The 22,007-nt window shown below is 33.2% G+C and overlaps 2 pseudogenes across 1 annotated transcript; both read left to right on the forward strand.

Annotated features, from left to right (window-relative positions):
- Window positions 1–1,075: 1,075 nt before the first annotated feature.
- On the forward strand, window positions 1,076–2,652 carry LOC107623316 (uncharacterized; annotated as a pseudogene).
- A 7,569-nt stretch (window positions 2,653–10,221) lies between these two features.
- On the forward strand, window positions 10,222–20,745 carry LOC107626638 (elongation factor G-2, mitochondrial-like; annotated as a pseudogene). The gene is made up of 17 exons (XR_015905173.1): window positions 10,222–10,769; window positions 11,477–11,698; window positions 12,259–12,376; window positions 12,464–12,617; window positions 13,252–13,323; window positions 14,170–14,265; window positions 15,294–15,382; window positions 16,083–16,149; window positions 16,559–16,597; window positions 16,943–16,970; window positions 17,412–17,554; window positions 17,637–17,711; window positions 17,795–17,863; window positions 17,966–18,087; window positions 19,796–19,921; window positions 20,208–20,329; window positions 20,441–20,745. The product of XR_015905173.1 is annotated as an elongation factor G-2, mitochondrial-like (transcript).
- The last annotated feature ends 1,262 nt before the right edge of the window (window positions 20,746–22,007 follow it).

The raw sequence follows: 22,007 nt of genomic DNA on the forward strand, positions 1-22,007 counted from the left end.
GTTATATCATAGTTTATGTTTTTGTTGCTGCCTGAAAGTTATCATAGTTATCATAGCTGAATTTGTTACTAGAACTCTAGAAGTAGAATTTGTTGTTAAGTTGAATTTGATGCTGAACCTATCATAAATGTGGTTGTTGCTAGAAGTAGAATTTATTACTGGATAACTGACTTGAGTTGAATTTGTTACTGAACCTTCTTGTTGTGTTGCTTAAAAAATGCTAAATCTTTTGTTGTTGTATGTTAAGGGATAAGAGATAAGAGAGTTAGTCAATAACAAAATCAGTTTGGTACAGTTAGTTAGGGTTTGTTATTCTGATGTCTGATCTTTTTCTCTTTTTCAACTCTGTTATAAATAAAGCTCTTGCATCCCTATAAGAGGTGTGTAGAATTGATTCATTGATGGAAGAATAAGATGAAGTTAATTCAGTTCACTAGTTTCTTGTACCTCTCTCTTCAAACTCTTCTTTCTCTGTTTCAGATGTTCTGTATAACATCATAATGCAGTGTTTCTTATGGAAGATATAGATGCAAATCAAAGTGAGGAAAATGTTGATCAAGCTCCAAATTTGTCCTATGAAGATATAGATGTCGATTTTAAGATCACTTGGACTTGATTATCGATTATGTTATCTTTTGCTTACTCTTGTTTATTTAAATAAAGAAAGTATTTTGTACTAGAAACTAGTTTATTATCTCTTTTTGCATCATTAGTTGTCTAAAAATTAACATTTGATTATTATTATTATTATTATTATTATTATTATTATTATTATTATTATTATTATTATTATTATTATTATTATTATTATTATTATTATTATTATTATTATTATGTTTGTAAAGACTTGCATTTTAAGTTTTAATATGTAATTTTAATTTTATTTATATAATTTTATATTTTTTAAATTATGACCGGGTCAACCGGGTGAATCAGTGACCCATCGATTGAACCAGACCGAGTGGATTACCGATTCAATTCTGATAACTATAACTGTAGATTTATAGCCCTTATTTCTTACTATATTAGTTTTAGTATATTAAAGGCAAAATTTCCAAGGCGTAGAGCGAAGAAAATGGTCAAACAATCAACTCAATTGAAGGAACTTAAAACCCAAACGCAGCAACCTCAATTCAAAGAGCTTGAAATCGAAGGTACAGCAAAATCAAATAACAGATTTCTTGATTAGCATAAAGTTTTCACTATTTATTTATTTTTATTAAAACTCTACCTGTGTGTTTGTGGCAGTGGAGTGTCAAATCAGTGCAATTAAGGTGGTTCGTGATGTTGAGATTGAGCGATTGTTGATGGAACTTCGTTTGGTTCGGTCGTGTTTCAGTGAGGAACAGCTCCGGAAGCTAATGCTACAGGTCTTCGAAGAAACCTTACCGAATCCCTCAATTGTGAAAGATGAAGGTAATGGAAAATTTGATGTGAAGTGGAAAGAGAGAGGGAGCAGAATGTCCACGACTTGTGGTGGTGTAGAAAGAGATTTGCACGCTTCTCTGTTCTAGAGGCTTTCGATTACTTTTCCTTCGGAATGTCCTTTTTCGGTTTCTCAGTTTGGTGGTTTTGAATACTCTAGCAATACTGGTAGTGTTTAGTTTTCTCTTTCGATTTAACTCATTTCATATCTGAATTAAAGTTTCCTAAATTGAATTAAAAAAAATGGAAATGTATGTTACGAAACATACTATTGTTCTGTGCCCCTTAAAATGTTTGAGTTCCTTCAATTTTGAACGATTTTACTATAGATATTATAGTTCTTATACATTTTGGCATAGATTGTAGTTGATACCTGTTAGTTTACTTCTTTGTTGGTAGGGAGAACAGGATTTCTTAGTGATGAAAATCTTCATTTTAAGGACTTTGTATGTTCTCTATCTTCTCTGTGCACTTTGATTAATTGTATTTTGTAACATCCTTAGCTGGCTTGTTTGGGTCACTTACATAGGACTTGATGCGACATAAAATTGGGGTAGCTGTGTAGGAGCAGCATTAATATAGCACTTCCATTCTCATTTCCATCATGTGCTGAAGCATCCACGAATTGATTTGAATGAGAAATGTTGCTATTCATTTAGGATCCTTTCATGTGCAGATGGAAGAGAACTTGCCTCTATTACTAGTTTCATTGTATACGCTGCTAAATCTATTATGACTAACTTAAACAGCTTGCAAATAAAAACTAATTAGTGGTTGCAATATATTGTGATAATATGAATTAATTGAATGTTTGTTACATAGGTTTTTGAGGAGCCATGTGAAGCTCAGACTCTCACAAGTCAAGAAGGTCTTCAGACTCCCAATGTCCGAATTTTCTCCTTTTATTTTTTACCTTTTGTTTTTTATGGATGACTTTATGAACTCTAGTATTCATTGCTGAGGCTATTTTTTAAACAGTTGTGATTGATTTGACTTTGTTGCCTTTTGCAGGTGAGTAGTCAGCGCTTGTCTGTTGGGATGACACCCAAAACCCTTAGGCTGTCGAAACCTAGTGAGATGCTTCTCTCTGTCCATGGATCACCTTTTGGTGTTTACAAGCAAAATAACATGGAAGCTATATATGGTATGAAGCAAATGTTCTATTTGAAACTATTGCTATATCTTGTTCATTTAGTTTCCTTGTTGCATGAAGAGATACTTTCCTAAAAATAAACTACCAAGAATGGTACTTGAAAGTTTATGCCGCTAATAAAAATAACCTAGAAAGATAACAAATAAGCTCCAAAGGATTTAAAAAGTGAGAAAACTAACCGGATATTAGTTATATTTTTTCATAAAATACTTTAGATATTAGATTTCGATGCGATTTTTTGTAAGTATTATTAGAAAAATGAGACTTTGTCATAGTTAAAATTTGGTGATTTGTCAAGGAATTTTTTCAAATTTTTTTGTGAATGATTGAATTTAAAATAAAATGCACAAGTTGTTTGCTAAATACAAAATTCCTTTATCATTTATGTAAAAAAATATGATATTTTTGTTAATTTTGTCACGTTTTTAAATCTTTTGAGACTTCTTTGTCATTCATAGAAATCTTGTTTGGTTATTTTTCATAGCGATATGAGTTTTTTGGTGCAATTTCGGTAGTTTACCTTGTTCCTAATAGCATGTGAGCTATTTTTAGCTCAATTTGTTAGTTATTTTATAAGCTAAGCTCTTAAGCCGGTGAGCTACTAAGCTTGAACTAAAAATTTGAGCTCATTTATTAAATGAGTCAAACTTAAATTTGCTATGTTCCATGAGTAGGGTTGTATATTCATTTGTCGGTTCACATAGATATGTAAATGCCTGAGACCTCGGCATAATATCACCTATATCATTATATATTATCAATAATAATATATTATATCTCAATTATTTGCATAATGTGTCTTGTAGATTAAATATGTTGAAAATAAGTATGTACTTATAGCCAAAAGCTTAATTAATATCTAAGGGTTAATGTTTAAAATGGTCTTTGAAATTTTACTCGTGCATCAAGATTCCATAATAAGATTAAGCTCGATAATAAATTAGTCAAACCATGAGTTGAGCTAAATATTATCAAGCTGAGTTTGAGCATTGTCAATTTTGGGGTTGACTTTGCGTAATTTCAAGCCTTGATTTTGTTTTTGTTCTTTCACACTGAATGAAATTCTTGGAATCTTCTAGAATACGCTAGTTATGATATCTATTATTATCTGCAGAGTCAGAAAAAGGTTAAATGCCTGCTAAAGCTATTATGCACACTAACAGTACCATCCTCTTCATCTCCTTAGAGGATGGCCATGTAAATTTAGTGGCCCCTAGTTCATCATTTTTCATTTAATGTTCTACAATTTTAGATGAATGCCATTGACTAATTAGATCGAAGAAATGCAAGTATTGGTTTTCAGTTGCTAGACTATTCTACAAAGTTGCTTATACCATATAGTTTCAAATTCAGTGTTGGTTTATACTTGGGGAAGCATAATTGTTAGATTATTACATAGTTACATTGAGGTTCAGTTATTTAGTCAGTAATGAGAATTATTCTCCTAAATATTTATGTTAGAATTGGTTTCATTCTGTTAAGAGTAGTACAAACTACTTAAAATGAGTATGTAAGTGATAGCTATGATTGATTGTATCAGTCAACCTCATTTTAAATTTATGCTTAGATTTTTCTCCCAGCCTACTCAATTTGTCTGATCCTCCGTGCATTCCATTGGCTATTGACATTTGTTAACCCTTCATGTTATAAATTTTAATAATTTGAATTGTGTATTCTCTTTGCTAATAGATGTTTTATATTGTTATGAAAACCATCATGTAGTATTTAATCTGAAAGTAATAGCAGAAGCAATAGAATAATAGCAAACGGCATACAATCCCATAAAAAAAGAAAAGAAAAAGGTAGACGTAAGTTGATTCTGCAATAAATCTTTCTCCTTTTTCACCCTATCGACGTTTGCAATGTAGCATTTGGACTAAGTCCAAAGTAGTTTTTGAGATTGTTCGTTTGCACCAGAAAAGTTTTTGAGATTTTAAATACATTATAAATATCTTTAAGATTAAAAAAATTGTATTATTATCATTTCAACAAATATTTATCGTCAAAACTAAAGTAACGTCATTTTTTCTAAGTCAACTTACTCAAGATATGATGTGTAACTCGACAGAGAGAGGATAGGAACCACGTGGTGCAATTTTTTTTATCTTGGAGATTTGTATAGTGCAATTAAAATTTCGGTAATTTTTTTTTTGTGCAAGCTGCCAATTTTAATGACCACTTTAGAGTTTAACAGAGTTTACATCGTAATATTTTCTCTTATGTTGCAAATAGTTGGTGTTTTTTTTATCTTGAAGTAGTTGGTGTTTAATCCATGGTCTGACTATTGGCACACTCTTCGCTAAAAGATAAAGTCTCTGTATTATATTTAGTGGAAAGTATATAAGAATGAGTTATATGTGAGTATCCTGTTTAGTTGAAGATAAATATAGAAATTGAAATAAACAAAATTACTAAAATATACTTATTAATAAAAAAATTAAAATTAGAATAAAATTCCCATTCGGTCATCCCACACATTGAAAACGAAAGAAATAAAGAAAGAGAGAGCAGAGACTGAACGAAAAGATAGGGAAGAAGAGGAAGGAAAGAGAGAAGAGGGGAGGGAGAGACGACGCCGATGGTATGGGTGTTCGTGCAGTTTGGATCGGTTTTGAGTCAAACACTCATTTGATTCGAATACTAATTTTACTTGAGGTGCGGTTTGGATGGAATCGGATTTGTGGTTTTGTAAATTACAAAATTAAACATACATAACAAGTTTCAACATCAAATTTTAAATAACAAACAACAGCATAACGAATCTCAATAGTATATTGAAAAATCAACAATAACATAATAGAAATAAAATTTATAAGTTGGTAAAAATAAATAAATAATTTTTTTAATTCATAAAATATTCATTAAATAATAATAATAATAATAATAATAATAATAATAATAATAATAATAATAATAATATTGCCAAGCTTAAATCAGAAGCTTAGTATAGCAATATGTAGGAATGAGATTTGTAAATCTAGTAGTGACCTAATGGCCAATTTTAATTAAAGACAAGTTAAAACTTTCACAATTTAACCCATGGATTATACAAGTCTAAATTGAAATCATAGCTTACAGTGGATGTCATGCCACTTAAACAAAAAACACAATTCAAGATAGTATGTTGAATTACCTAAAACCAAGTAATAGTATCTGGAATGTTGCATAAAACATTGTTTCCAACTAAGTAACACATTGATAACAAAACAAACATAACGAGCAATATCTAAAGATTTTTCCATTTACTAGAAGGTAATTTTGCCATTAGCTTGAACTTCTGTAGAAGAACATGTGGTGCACCAGTTTGGATGACAGAAAAATATCTCTTTCTCTTAGTTAGTTGACTCAGTGACTATTTCTTATTGGAGGAGGTTATTGCTACTGTACTTTTGTTCTTGACCAATGGTTGGGCTGAAGGTGTTTTAGGATTGGACTAGAATTGGTTATTAGACTGAGTTGTTGCATTCTTGGGTTGAGCTGCTGATTTCTTGGGTTTAGAAGCTGGTTTTTTGGGTTGAGTTGCTGGAGGGTTGGGTTGTGAGGATGAAGTCTTCCTCTACTTCCCTTTTTGAACTATTTGACCAGGGAGTTGTGAGGATGAAGCCTTCCTCCCTCTCTTAGGAGCTTTGGCAGCTTGTTGTGTTGAGATTTGGGCCTATGAAGGTAATCACAATTATATAAAAAGAATCAGAATTAAATACATAACCAAAAAGTAAAATATATACATAGCATAAACCCAAGTAAACCCTAGAGCATAATGGCACATACACTCTTATTAGATTTTGTGCAGCCCCCTTCTTATGCCCTACATCACCACAATTAGAGAATCTTTGAATTTGACCCCTCTGTGATAGGTGATTCTGGCTTCTGTTCTCCTCATCTCCAGATCCTCGCTTCCTCTTTTTCAGAGGTATGTGACTTGGCCTCCTATATGGAGGTGGCATGACATCATAATATTGGGTTCTCTTCTATAAATCCGGTCCATTCAGAGGGTATATCACCTTCTGGTAAGCATATTTCTTTTAGCAATCATCCCCATAGGATTTTAAATCTAGTCCTTTGAAGTTAATGCAACTAATGGCATGAGGACATGAAATTCCACTCATCTGCCACTTCCTGCAAGAACACTAAGCAGCAGCCAGATCCACAATAAATTTATCTAATCCACACATGACCTCATATTTATTAGTAGCTGACCAGTATGGCCTCCAGTCCCTAGCTAACCTTGCCCCTTTCTCCAATTTATTCCTAATTATTGGCATAATATTTTCCTAGTAAAGTTGAATCCTATCTCTATTAGCAGCCTATCTAGTCATGAGATACACCATAATGTCATCTAACATGGTTACAATAGGTTTTTCTCTTGCCTCTACTATGACAGCATTAAAATTTTCACTCATGTTATTAACAAGGGTGTCACATTTTGAATGAAATGTAAATCTAGAAGGCGACCAAAACCTGTGTGCAATGCCGTTTAAATGTCAAAATTCCCCATCATTACAAGTCTAGAGATTTCATTTCCTTCTCCCAATCCCTCCAATGAGTTGCCTTTGCACACTGCCACATTCTGTTCTTCATCTCTAAACTAGGAAATTTCTTTCTGAAATTGCTATAGAGATGCCTCATGCAGAGTCTGTTGTCACCCCTGGTATGACCTCTTCAAATGCTGGTAACAAACCTTATGAAATGAAGGTGAGCATGCATTTTGTTAGTCCAGAAATCATTGTATCTAATTTGAAACAATCATTATTTGTTAAAGCATAACAATAATGTAAACTGTATCATTACCTTCTGCTGATCAGACATGAAGGTGCATTTTCCAATTTTCTCCAACTCCAAATCCTCAACAAGATGGCGCAGAAACCAAATCAAGGAGTCATATGTCTCAGCTTCAACCACTACATAAGCAATTTGAAGCATCTGATCGTTCGGGTATCTTCCAATTGCAGTCAACAGTTGTCCACCCTGAGGAGTCTTTAAGAAGCATCCGTCCAAACTAACAAACGGTCTACAGTGTTGGAAGATTTTCTTGGATGCATCAAAGGATACATACAGTCTCTGGAATACACAATAATTCATCAAGATTGGGTTCTGGATCTCCTGAGCAAAATCCAGGGACCGAATCATTTTCAGGTAAACGGATGATCCTGGATTTGCTCTTAGAAGTTCAAACAATAATCGTTAATCCTCTTATACTGCTCTCTAAATGCCCTGAATCTGGCTCAATGCCTTTTGCTTGGTTTTTACTGCCATTGATTTAGTCACAGTCAGATTCCACTTTTTGTATGCCTTTGCCACCAACTCCTTTATTTTGATTCTTGGATTAGACTCCACCTTCTTCTTAAACTGGTTGTCTAGCCATTTGGAGTTCATTATGCCAATCCTGTGTGTTTGCATGCAAGTATGTTGCAAATTTAAGCTTCTTAATTGCCATGTTGACTCCTCCCCGCCAACCCTGTGTGCATAAAGCCAAAAGAGGCACTCTTTGTGACAAACAGCCCTCTTCCAATCTGTCCTCCACCTCCTAACTCTCCTGAAACACCCTCGTTATGTTCCCCACTTTCCGCATTCTAAAATTCTATTTCGACCTCATCATCAACTGCTTCAGTCACAGGGTCATCATCCTTTACTATCACATTCCTTTCTTGCTCTCCTTCAAATACCAACTATTTCAAGAACAGCACCATTAAGTTTCTCACTTTCAACGCCCCAATAACTCCCCATACGTCAATATAACCAATTTTTGGAAATCCATCCGCATCCCCAACATCATAGACCACAAACAAATCACCAAACCCCACATGTCAGCTATTTTGCAAATCTCAATTACATCTGAGTCACCTTTTAACATCTTCAAGTTATTTTCAGAATCTTTCGTAGTTGGATCTTTATACCATAATGCTGCAATGTTGGACTCCAAGTATCCAAACCGTCTTAACTCTTCACAGGCCTCAACACAAAGCACCGATCGCCATCAATTTTTTCGATAATTGTAGTTTGCCCCTTCAAATACTTAAATACCCCGTTCTCATATCCGAATGCACCCCATGATGCACCCTCATGTAAAGTACACCGTCTTCTACTCAAACAACCCTATTATTATTCAACATAATACATTACTAAAACAAACAAGAAAGAAAAGAAATAGATCATCACAAACCCAGCTTTATCCATCGTCAATGCAGTCTACATTAAACCCCAAACAATTTAGATGCAGCAACATTGTTGTAAAGTTTAAACCACCCAAATGTAAGAATATTTGAGGTGAAGTGACATTGCATGGAAAGCAAGCTTACCTCAATAACGGCTATCTGCAGCGATGAAGATGAGTGACGAATGCGACATCACGCCACACCCTCGGTCAAACTCCTAACAACAAAATGTCTTCAACCATTAGCGTAGATCATCCTCGCAGGAACACTTTTGTAGGGTTTCACGCAAATGTTTCAAAAACCAAGTGTGTTCTCAAATATTGTGAGTTATTTGAGGAAGACGAAATGATTTCACGAGAATGACATGAAGGAAAAGAAACCATAAAGAGCAAAATCGTCTTTAAAAAGTATTTTTTAGCCCGAAGGACGATTTAAAATCAACTTGAACCTTAGAGACGATTTTGTATGCAAAAAAATATTAGAGACAAAAAAAAATTTTGGCCTATACATTAAGAACCAAAATTGTACTTAACCCTATTATTTATTTGGTTAAATTATCTATTTTTATTATGAATTAAGTTAATTACTTTATGATAGTAATTTATTTTATTTTTGAAATTTATAAAAATTAATTGTTAACTTTATAAAAAATAAATAAAATTATAAATTCAATAAAGCATAATTTTATATTCTAAAATCAATATTAAAAACATATTTTAATAATAGACTAATCCAACATGTTTTTATTATTTTCACAAACAAATTATATTTTTAAAATATAAAAAGTTAAAAATAAAAATTATTTTCAAAAATAAAAATACAAAAGAAAAATAGATATTATTTTAACTAATTATGCTTTGTGTATTTAAAAAATTAACTATTCATATAAAAAATATATAAAAATATAATAATATATTAAAAATAAGTTAAATACTATATATATCTATATACAAATATATAATATAAATACATAATAATTAATTTAATACCTTATTTTTTTATATATAATATTTTGTATTTTCATAAGAATATTTGCCTAATTTTTTTAAAAAAGTACACAAATATGTAATTATTAAATTTATTTTATTGAGTATATATTCAAATAGGTTTCAAAAAATTTCGTATAAAACGATTTAGTCTTCGAAAACTTTTTATTATAATCAAGATCCTCAAACTTTACATAAACGAGACATTTTAGATATCTAGTTAGTTAAAGTCGTTAACTACTAACAATAAAAATAGATGTGATTGTTAAGTTGCTGACGTGACTATAACGTTGCCACGTGTCGCCAGTCGAACTAATAGGTCTTCTAAATTAAAGGACAAAAGCGATATCGTTTTTTTTTTGAATAAAATGCTGCTTTTCTACTTAAATTCTGAAATAAATGACAAAATACAAGAGTTCTTATGTGAATGCCAATACAAAAAATTTTGATATAAATCTGAATGCGGTTGGTATATCTGAATATAAATGTTGTTGTTTTAATTTAAGTAAAAATGCAATCTTTTGTTCAAAAAATTTAATTTAAAGAATATTAAAGTCAGCACTTTAACAGTCACGTAGTAAGCCCCCCAAAACAAACGACAAACCCTGCGCCACCTCTTCCACCACCATCATGGCACGGATAGCCAGGTCCTCTGCGCCGCGCCTGCTCTACACCTTCTTCTCCTCTTCCGTGCCCCCGGCATCCCCATCGCCGTCTCCGTCTCCGGCGTCGTCCCTCCTTGCCGGTGCATTCCACCTGCGGCACTTCTCGTCGGGTAACGCTGCTCGAGCGAGGGCGGCGGCGGCGGACAAGGAGCCATGGTGGAAGGAGTCCATGGAGCGGTTACGCAACATCGGGATCTCTGCTCACATCGACTCCGGCAAGACAACTTTGACGGAGCGAGTGCTTTTCTACACTGGTCGTATCCACGAGATCCACGAGGTTCGGGGCAGAGACGGCGTCGGCGCCAAGATGGATTCCATGGACTTGGAGAGGGAGAAAGGTATCACTATCCAGTCTGCTGCTACTTACTGCTCTTGGAAAGACTATAAGGTAAATATCTCTTTCTCTGCTATTGATAAACTGTTCCCCTTCTCCAAATTGTTGTGTTGTTTTGCTATTCCTCAAATGATAAAACAATATAAAAGTAGTTATTTACTCCAATTTTAGTCTAATTTTTAAAAAAGTAATTATTTTTTTACGTTTTCTGTAAAGAAAATGTGTATTGAAGTACCTGTCAATCTACTAGTGACTATGATGAATCAGTCAGTTTCATTTCAGTGTTGAAGTTATGATTGGAGTTGAGATTTAGTTGGATGAATTTTATGTGGTTATGAGTTGACTGAGTTCAAACTGAATTTAAGTATTAAATCAATTTTGAAGAGCTAATGAGCTTTTAATGTATAGTGAGATTTGAGTGCTTCTGTTACTGCAATCCCTAACATACTAATTATTGTTATGGATTAGTTATTAGTTATGATGGAGAATGGAGAAAAGGTTGAAAAGGTTTCTATGTGTAATTATTCTTAAGTGGAATTGAGAAAATAAAAAAATTAGTCTGCTAAGCAAAAGTAAATTGTCTCGATGACAGTCAAAAATGTTGAAACATTGGAATATTAGAATAAGAATTCTATATTATACTTGCAGTACTGATGACTTCCTTCTTTCATCTCTTTGACTTGCTAATTATTTATACTTTCTAATTTTTGGGTAAAAATATAATTGTATTTGTATTTCTTTTGGGAAATTTGTCATTGCAGACTAACATAATTGACACACCTGGTCACGTTGATTTCACCATTGAAGTTGAGATGGCTTTGCGTGTCCTTGATGGTGCTATTCTTGTACTTTGTAGTGTTGGTGGTGTGCAAAGTCAGTCCATCACGGTAGATTGACAAATGAGAAGATACGAGGTTCCAAGACTTGCATTTATTAACAAGCTTGATCGAATGGGAGCAGATCCATGGAAAGTTTTAAATCAGGTTCATTGGAGATTAATGAAGACCGTATAGATGATATGTTTTATAGTTTTATTGCCATTCATACGATTTTATGGAAGAGAATTTCGCAGATTCGGTTCCTCAATCCCTTGGTTGCTGATCTTTGAGAAATTAAGGAATTTGAAAAAGTTGAACCTCTTCTAAAGCTGATTTTTCATGATAAAACCTTCTGTAACCTGTTTACTAAAAATCTTCTATGACTTCACCTTAATTTTTATATGTATATAGCATCACATTAATTAAGATTTTGCAGCAATATATAAGCTATCAAATTTTAGTTTGGTAGTTTAGTAAGTATTATTTGTTATTACCTTTGTGCATTCTGGAAATCCTTTTAGTTTCCTTTTGATTCATTATATCATTGTCACCATACTTTCTTTTTTATTGTATTTATATTGATAAAAGAAGAATATCATTAATACGGATAGAAGGAGAAGGAGGATAAGAGATCATATATACAATAGCAAAATATAGCCAAAAGTGCTTACATCATCATTATAGTTGTATAACTTTTTTCTCATTTGAGGACTATACTTTTACAGGCACGATCTAAACTTCGGCATCATAATGCTGCAATGCAAGTTCCGATAGGCTTGGAGGATGATTTTGAGGGACTTGTTGATCTTGTGCAGTAAAAGCATACTATTTTTGGGGTTCTAATGGGTTTGTTTCAAAATTATTGCTGTTTATTACTAAAATTAATTTTCCTTATGGCTTACTTTTAGCATGCTCTATTGTTGCTTATTTCGGTGAAAAAGTTGTCACTGAAGAGGTGCCTGCAGATATGGAAGCCTTGGAAGTAGAAAAAAGGCGGGAGCTCATAGAAGCTGTGTCAGAAGTTGATGATCAACTTGCTGAAGCTTTTCTTGGTGATGAGCCCATATCACCTGCTGACCTTCAGGTCTGTGGGTTTTCTTTTTTCATTTTTCGGTTTTTTTTTTTCCTTTCCCTCATCCCTATTGAAGTTTGGTATTAACTGAAACTGAGTAGAGAGAGAAGATATTTTCTGAATCTGTTGTATTTATCCTAATCTAGCTGGTAGAGTCAGTTTCTTAAGTCCCTACTCTTCTAATCAAGTTAGAGAGTTTTCTAGCTTTCTCTATTAGGTATGTTCATTATTTGATTTATAGGATATGCATCGAATTTGGTTTACCTCTGACAATTATTTTGTTGGGATGTTTTATTGTTGATTACATAGAAGTCTTGAGCATTCTAGATGTGTATCAGAAATAGTAAAGGCATAGGTGTGTCAATGGGAAGTGGTCTTGTTATTTTATGATTATCAGTGAAAAAAATTGCTTATATTGTAATATGTATGGTTTCTGCTAATAAAAGTTGTAAGCATGGTTCTTTGGTTCTTCGTTGATGCTTAGTTCTTGCATTTTTCACTCACTTCGGCCTATGGTTTTTCACCAATAGATTATCATGAAGTCAATGTACTGCATTCTCCTTTAGCTTTATATGTAGTTTAGAATATTTAATTATTTTATTAAATATTGAGTTTTATTATTGTGATGTCATTTTTCTTTGAGCAGGAAGCAATTCGTAGGGCCACCATAGCACGGAAGTTTGTACCAGTGTTCATGGGTAGTGTTTTTAAAAATAAGGCAACCATTGAATTACCTTTAGTTATTATGTGTATTCTATGCTATATAGTCATTGCTTTCTGTATTCCTCCTCTTTACATTATTAATATGTTGTATCCTTATTTTCCATATGTACACAATGCACCTAATTTGGATATGTTTTTTTTTTTCCTTTTCTTTTTTTGAGAACTTAAATCCTCTTGGCATAGTTGCCTCGACATTCTGTAGTACACAACTGCTATAATGGTTGAGTATGCATATCATATGGGATCATAAATGGCATGCATCATGTTAGCAGGTATTTAATATTTGTCAGGATGGCTCAAAATATTAGGAGTGTAAAATATTCAAATATTGCAAGAGGTAGCTTAAGTTGCCCAACCTACTAGATCCTTTACGTTTGTTTTGATTGGATCATAGATGTCTGGGATTTTTGATCCCATCATATGCCCAAATGAAATCAAATACAGGTCAATTTATGACCATACACAATAAATATAAAGGAATAAAATATTTTGTCCTGATAAATTTTTATTAGAATGCTGCTGTGTTTATAACTATCTATTACTGACTACTCGTCTCCTATTTGTGTTCGATCTCCTATCTTGCTTGTGATATTCTGGATTGCTCTGTTAATGTGGCGTGTAATGTTTTGTAATTTGTATCATTTATTAAGTTACCTTTTGATCGGATTTGTGTAATTGATGAATCTTTTTATCATCAATTCGTCTCGGGTTGGTATCCTTGCTCTCAAGTTCAAACTCCCAAACCCCCAAGAGGTTCTCTTGTACATGCATATGCTTGCAGGCATCCCTATTTTTACCTTCTGCCTCTTATGCTTTTCATTGTCTTCTGTTACTGATACAGGGAGTACAGCCACTTCTGGATGGTGTACTTAATTATTTGCCATGTCCAATTGAAGTTAGTAGTTATGCCCTTGACCAAACAAAGAATGAGGAAAAGGTACCTGATTTGTAAGATGTTTATCTTTGTTTTGCTTTGATATTATGATCTATTTGTCATAAATTGTCAATTGGCCTCTGAATTTGCAGGCTATTTTTTAATGATGATTTATAAGTTTCTTTATATATATAGATTAGATATATATTTGAGTGGGAGTGAAAGAAGAATATTTGGTTTGAAGAATCATACAAGAAAATATATGGAAAATAGAGTAAAACCTAGAAAAAGGGGAAAAACATCAATTAAGAACTTGTTTAATTACTCGAATAATTAAATTTTCATGGATTTTTTAAAATGTAATTACTAGTTAAACATAATCTTTAAAAAAGTTAAAAATTCTCATGTGGACATTTTCTTGCATCTATAGTAGCATTTGTAAGACTCCACGCAGAAAAAGTAAATACAAAATGAAAAATAACATAACTTAGATTTAACCGGGATGATAACTATTGCATAAGTTTTTCAAAATATAAATCACAACTTAGTCAAGGGAAGGTTAAATTATTTTGATAGAAAAAGAAATTTTATTAGGAGAGAGAAGAATGTACACAAGAGGATGGAATATCCTCACATGGATACAAAATGGTATCACCCAACAAACAGGACCATGTACTAAAGCATGCCAATCCCTTTGAATGTTAGCTAGAGGAAGTGAGGAACACCCTTAGACAGACCATGTACGAAGCACCAAAGCGAGGCCGAAAAGGTAATCGTATCTCAATTAAATGAGTAGTCGAAAAGGAGCTGTTAAAAGGCATGGACTTCCTTTACAAGTTTCAACCGAATGCGCCAAAACACTGAAAAGTTACCAATTGTATTTGCTTCTTGGTATGATCCAAAACTTTGAATGTGGTAATTAGAAACTGATGCAAATCCATTGGGAAAAACCCAAGGATTTTAAATGATACCAAAAGGCCTGGAGAGTTCTTGCTGTGGCAATGAGAGGCCTGCAAATGATTTTGCAAGCCGATTTTGCATTTGTGCTCTTGTTTCTTTTTTTATTGAATAATTTATCTATGCACTTTCAGGTTGAGTTGACTGGAAGTCTTGATGGGCCACTTGTAGCGTTGGCATTTAAGTTGGAGGAAGGGCGGTTTGGCCAGTTGACATATTTAAGGTAATATTACTTCAAACTCTTTTTCAACATATATAAGGCAGTATCAAGTGAGAGAAGTTGGCTGTTATGAGAGTGAGAGCAATTCTTGGCTGCATCATCGTACATGAATGGTTGACGTACTTTAGAGCTCACATGATTACATAAAGAAGTCGCATCTCGTATGACTGTATGTAACAACTGGTACCAATTGTAGGTAGAAAAGAGATCAAACAGTACAGAAACTGAAGGAAATGGGTAAAATCCAATGTGGCTTTACCCTTCCCCAGGTCATGTGTTCTTTACTGAGAAAGGAAAAAACAATGTGTGACAAATGGCAGGCTTTTGAGAGACCTGACCCTCTCCTAGTCTGATTCTAATCCCAACAATCTGAATGCCCTCCTCAGCATTTTGTCACCTCCCAATATACTCCCCAACTCTCTTTTCTAACAAAATCATTTCACTACCCCTCCCCACCAGTCTTGCCACCCAGAGTTACCAGTCCCTCGGGCCCATATTGCGCTCCCCTCCTCCCCGTCCTGAGCATTTTGTTTTCCCACAACCGAGATTTACTCATTTCATTCTCACCATTAACCATTTTATCACTTTCCCTGCGTGTGTTTGTCTGCATATATTTTGTTTTGAATGTGTTAACTTTGTAAATTACACAAAATTATTGGATTGTTTTCTCAATTTTCCTTCCCCCCGGCTTTGGGTGTTGAAGAATTTACGAGGGTGTGATCCGCAAGGGCGAGTTTATTATTAATGTAAACACCGGCAAGAAGATCAAGGTAAAATCTAAGGCTTTTTGTGATTGTGTTATTCATGTGCATATGTGCAATTGAATCCTGGAATTTTTTTTGGCTAATGCTATGCTATAAATCATAGGTGTAACTCTCAAGATTTTTCCAAACACAACTTTGCAGTAGTGTTTTGTTGAAATCTTCAGCTTTTTATTATCTCCTTTAGATTTCATCTTGGGAAGAGTAATAAATTACATGACATAAGATTATAGCAATTATTCAATTTTAATCTACCCTGGGTTCATGAATTTCTTTAAAACTATGCACCAAAATTTTGTTGCTGTGCTACCAGTGATGTAATATTTTCACTAGTTAGATCATTAGGTCTGTACTTTCATGTATTGCATTTCAAAATTAGAATGAATTTTTGGCTAAATGTTTTTCTTAATGGATGCAGGTTCCTCGCTTAGTTAGGATGCATTCTGATGAGATAGAGGTTAGGTTTTGGATTTACAGTATTACTGGCGGATTTTCATGTTATTGGTATTTTTTTCTCATTACTTTTTTATGGTAAAGAGGAACTCTTATCCCCTTGTCCTACCCAGTTTGTTTAGTTTTCTCTTCATATTAAAAAAAGTCTTCTTTTATCAAGAAAAAACAAAAAAGAAAAGAAAAGAAAAGAAAAAGAAACTTTTGTTGGGTAGGTTATAGGCTATTGTTTTTGCTATAGAGTAACTTGGTAGGGGTACCTTTCCCAGCTTGATTTGTTACGAAGACTGTTTAATATATTTCAATAATTAAATATATTTAATATTCAATTAGGATTTTATCCAAATTGCAGGACATTCAAGAGGCTCATGCAGGGCAAATATTGATTTCTGGAATCCTATATTGTACCTTTATTTATTCAAGATTTAATTAAGGGTCTTGTTAACAAGTGTTAAGGCACTTACTAAGAATACTATAAGAACAAGTAAATGCTAACTTTTTTTAATTTTTCTGTGCACTGAATGCAAACCAAAACTTTTCTATTTTCTCTCTTAACCAATGCCCATAGGAAACTCTCAAGTTAAATCTTTTAAATTAATTTGTAAGGCTCTAATTGTATAGTTTAATCAATTTTTTAGGCTTAATTACTGTCAATCCTTCTCAACAGCTGTTAAACATTCTGAATTTCTGATAATTGAGTCTTTTGTTGTTAGCAGTCTCTGCCTATTGATGTAGAGAATGAATTGCACTCAATTTTGAACTTAATCTTGTAGTAATATGTTGCCTAAGTTAGTTTTATATTGGCCTTAATACATGATTACTTGTCTAACTTTTTTCCATCCATTGGTTATTAGGAGATACTTTTACCGATGGATCAGTTAAATACACAATGACTTCCATGAATGTTCCTGAACCTGTAATGTCATTAGCTGTACAGCCAGTTTCAAAAGATTCTGGAGGGCAAGTAAGTAGTTTCTTTATGTAACACACTGACCACTCTGTCCCAGCTTATCATGTATTTGATTTTCTTGGTATATCACTTGTAGTTTTCAAAAGTTTTGAATCGCTTCTAGAAAGAGGATCCTACATTCCGTGTTGGTTTAGACCCAGAGAGTGGGCAGGTAATGTTCTATTCTATTTATCTAGATCATAGAAGTGGCAAATTTGTTGAACTTGCAATGACATAGTTTACCTTTGTTGTTAGACTATCATTTCTGGAATGGGAGAACTACATTTAGATATTTATGTTGAACGTATTCGGAGAGAGTATAAGGTACCTATTCCTTTCCCATGCATTAATGTTGTTAATCCTTGCTGATACTGGTTTTATATTTCCTGCTTCTGGAGTTTCATTATTATGTTCCTACTTGTTAAGGTAGATGCAACTGTTGGAAAGCCCCATGTAAACTAAAGAGAAACTGTTACACAACGTGCTGATTTTGATTATTTACACAAGAAGCAATCTGGAGGGCAAGGTCAATATGGACGGGTAATTGGGTATGTGTCGGTAATTTTTATATTAGTTACCATACATAAGATTTTTTTTTTATTAAAATCAGATTAGACATGGGGATTGCCCGAGAGTGGCACTTTGCACTATGATCGTCATATGCTCTAATTATTATTATTATTTGTATCCCACTAATTTACATCTCACCTTTACAATATCAATAATCAAGATTTGGATTTGTTTCTCATGAAAGTGTTAGATATAAAATCGTGTCGCTGACCAACAATTTAAGTTCATGGGAAAGATGGTTCATATCATGGTATATTACTGTACCAGAACCTATTCTATGGTTGTTTTTGGGTCACCCCAAAATGTCTAGTCAACCAAATAGCAAGTCTTTGTCCAGTCTTGAGCATGAGAAGGTATATTATAGTTCCACATGTCCTAAGGATAAGGTGTGGTAGAAGCCTTTACAAGTCTAGGGCAACCCTCTCCCTTGAGCTATTTTTTAAAGTTTAATTAGAGTGACTGAGTTTCAATAATGGTGTAAGAGCTTCTATGACTAGACAGAGGGTTCAATCCTTGTTGTCTCTCAATTATTCTTAATAAAAGCTGCATCCCAAGATAGGATGGACCTGTGCATTGTCCATTCTTCAAACTCAAAAAGAATAAGCGACATTCGTGTGAAGGGGCCTGTTCGATATTAAACCATTCTTTTGAGTTTTACCTTTATCCAATTACAATAATTACAACTTTAGGAGAGATAATTACTGACAAACTGTTAGCATCTCCAAATAAAGTTTAATTGCAATTACAATTACAATTTTCAATACCCTATGGTTGGAGCATAGAAATCATGTGAACCAACCTTGCAAGAAATATAATGACTGTGACTTAGTCTTGATTAACTTTCTCTCAAACAACCGCATGTCTAAATATGCATAGACCTTGCATGCAAGGCAAGATTAGGGAGTAGGCACTGTTTGAAGAACTGTTTGATCATTACAAGATTCTTTAATTATTTTTCCCCAAGTTTTAACTTACTGAATATTACAAGATAAATATGCCGTTGTAGTGTGTAAATTATATATTTTTTGTATTAGGCTCAATAAGTACTTTCTAAAAGATAAAAAAAAGTAACTTATATTAATCTTACAGCAAATTGTTTATTCAGAAATTACTTTTTGAGAAGTTCCTTTTAATATAAGCGCTTGACAAAAGAGGCATTTTTGTCCATGTTAGTTTTTAAACAAATTTGTCTCAATTTATATTCTTTTCTGTGTGGTTAGAAATAAAATTAAGTTGATGCGTTATTAAAAAAATTTAAAGTTAGTCAAAAAAGTTTTGTTAAATAAAAGGTGTTGTGAATTAATAAATCAAGAAAGTATACATTGTGATTTTCAAACAATGTCATCCAAACTAAATGCATGTCTCTTAGGAACAGAAAATTGCTGGTATTCAAGGGCAATCAAATTTTAGAAAGGGATTTTCATTTACTTCCAGACTTCTCCATGTGTATAAATATCCTTTTTCTTTTCTCAATAAAAGTGTAATAATCCTTAGATTTAAAACAAATTGGATAAAGCCTTCTTCTCTTTGCTGTGGTTCTGGTTCTGTTTCTGGGCTAATGGCTTCCGTATAAAGTATATCTACTTTATGATAGCAGCTGATTGTGAATTTGTGATGTTCCAACTTGTCCCTAATCACCTTTTGTTTCTTGATGCTTAGTGAATTCACTATGTTCTATGTTTGCAGGTATATTGAACCACTTCGGGCAGGATCACCAACTAAATTCGAATTTGAAAACCTCCTTGTTGGGCAAGCTATTCCATCAGGTTTTATCCCTGCAATTGAAAAAGGTTTTAAGGAAGCCGCCAACTCGTGAGTGAAATTTTCATCATTGGTTATTTGTGATTTCTACTTTAAATCTAATTGTCGTTCAACATATATTATCTTATTCCCCATGAATGTAATAAAGACCACCGAAAAATGTAATGATGGAATAAGTGAGCATTCAAAAGTAATTTATGGGGACTAAGAATGTAATATTGAGGAAGCCAAAGTTCATTCATTAGCATATTTACGAAACATCAATTTTATTATGCGATTCAGCCATGATAGTGTTACAATACTCATTTTATGGTAACGTAATGTTGCTTTCATACAGGGGGGCTTTAATTGGACATCCTGTCGAAAATCTTAAGAATTGTCTTGACAGATGGTACTGCTCATGCCGTTGATTCTAGTGAACTTGCATTTAAGTTGGCTTCTATCTATGCTTTCATACAGGTTCTTTACAATTCTGCATCCATATTCATAACATTGCACATATTATCATGATAATATTGTCCATAGTTTTGTTCTCATAGTAATGACCATATTCTTTGATTTTTGTATCAGTGCTATACAGCTTCCAGGCCATTTATATTAGAACCTGTTATGCTTGTTGAGCTGAAAGTACCAACAGAATTCCAAGGAGCTTTCGCTGGTGACATTAACAAGTGGGGTTTCTTATTTTATTCTATCCTTGTTTCTCTTTTCAAATGGTTTATTTATGATATTGGTTTATTTATGATATTTTTATCTATGGTATTGGTTTATGATACTGGTTTATTTTATTCTATCTTTGATATTGGTTTATTTATGATATTTTTATCTATGGTATACGATGTCAGATTTTTTTTTTATTAAATTTTAATTTAGGTTAAGAGTTTTTAAGTCATCTTAATTAGTAGCTAGAAAAACTGACAGAATGCTTTTTGAAAAAAGTGACAAAATCTATGCTTTGCCTCTGATACCACTTTTAGACGGTGATTATAATGTGAAAAAGGTTAATGAACTCCTCAATTTTTAGATTTATATACACTAATTAATTATTACTCATAATTATAATATATAATAAAGAAGAACATGATGAGTCCTAATTGATCTTAATTAATTCTAGTATATCCTAATCCATACATAAACACACTTTAATATAATATTAATCATAGTTATTAGAACCAAATGACCAGGTAACCTGATTACTGGATCAACCGGTAGGTCACTGGTTTACCCGGTTGATCCGGTCATAATTTAAAAAATATAAATTATATAAATAAAATTAAAATTACATACTAAGACTTAAAATGTAAGTCTTTATAAATATAATAATAATCAAATGTTAATTTTTAGACAACTAATGATACAAAAAAAAGATAATAAATTAGTTTTTAATACAAAATACTTTCTCTATTTAAATAAACAAGAGCAAGCAAAAGATAACATAATTGATAATAAAGTCCAAGTGATCTTAAAATCGAAATTTATATCTTCATAGGACAAATTTAGAGCTTGATCAACATTTTTCTCATTTTGATTTGCATCTATATCTTTCATAAGAAACACTGCATTATGATGTTATACAGAACATCAGAATAAGAGAAAGAAGAGTTTGAAGAGAGAGATACAAGAAACTAGTTACATTGTATGATAATTATGATAACTTTTAGGGAGTAACAAAAATATAAACTACGATAACTTTCAGGCAGCAACAAAAAAAAAAAAAAAGAAAATTGAAACAAAAAGAACAGGGGGAACTCACTAATAAATTCAAGGTTCATGATAATCAGTAACAAATTTCAGCAACACATTTGGTTTTCAGCAACAAAATTAAAACAGAAAGAACATGGGGAACTTACCAAATCGGGTTGCACGAAGGAATCTGACGGCGAAGGAGAAGCTGATGGCGAGGGAGAAGCTAACGGCAAGGCTCGAAGCAAGAAGACGACAACGAAGACCAGTCCACCGGGACCTGTTGCCTCTATTACAGGCGACGAAGAGCGCAGGGAAGGGAGAGATCGAGACCAGGTGCGAGACAGAGACCGTGAGAAGCAAGAAGATGACCACCACCACTACCCGAGGGACCAGATGTGGTTCCGTCTGCTTCTGCCGCCAACGAAGCGAACACCGGGGCACGGGACCGCGA

This window comes from Arachis ipaensis, chromosome B2 (assembly GCF_059453495.1).
Source record: "Arachis ipaensis isolate K30076 ecotype BB chromosome B2, ASM5945349v1, whole genome shotgun sequence".
NCBI classification, from domain to species: Eukaryota; Viridiplantae; Streptophyta; class Magnoliopsida; order Fabales; family Fabaceae; genus Arachis; species Arachis ipaensis.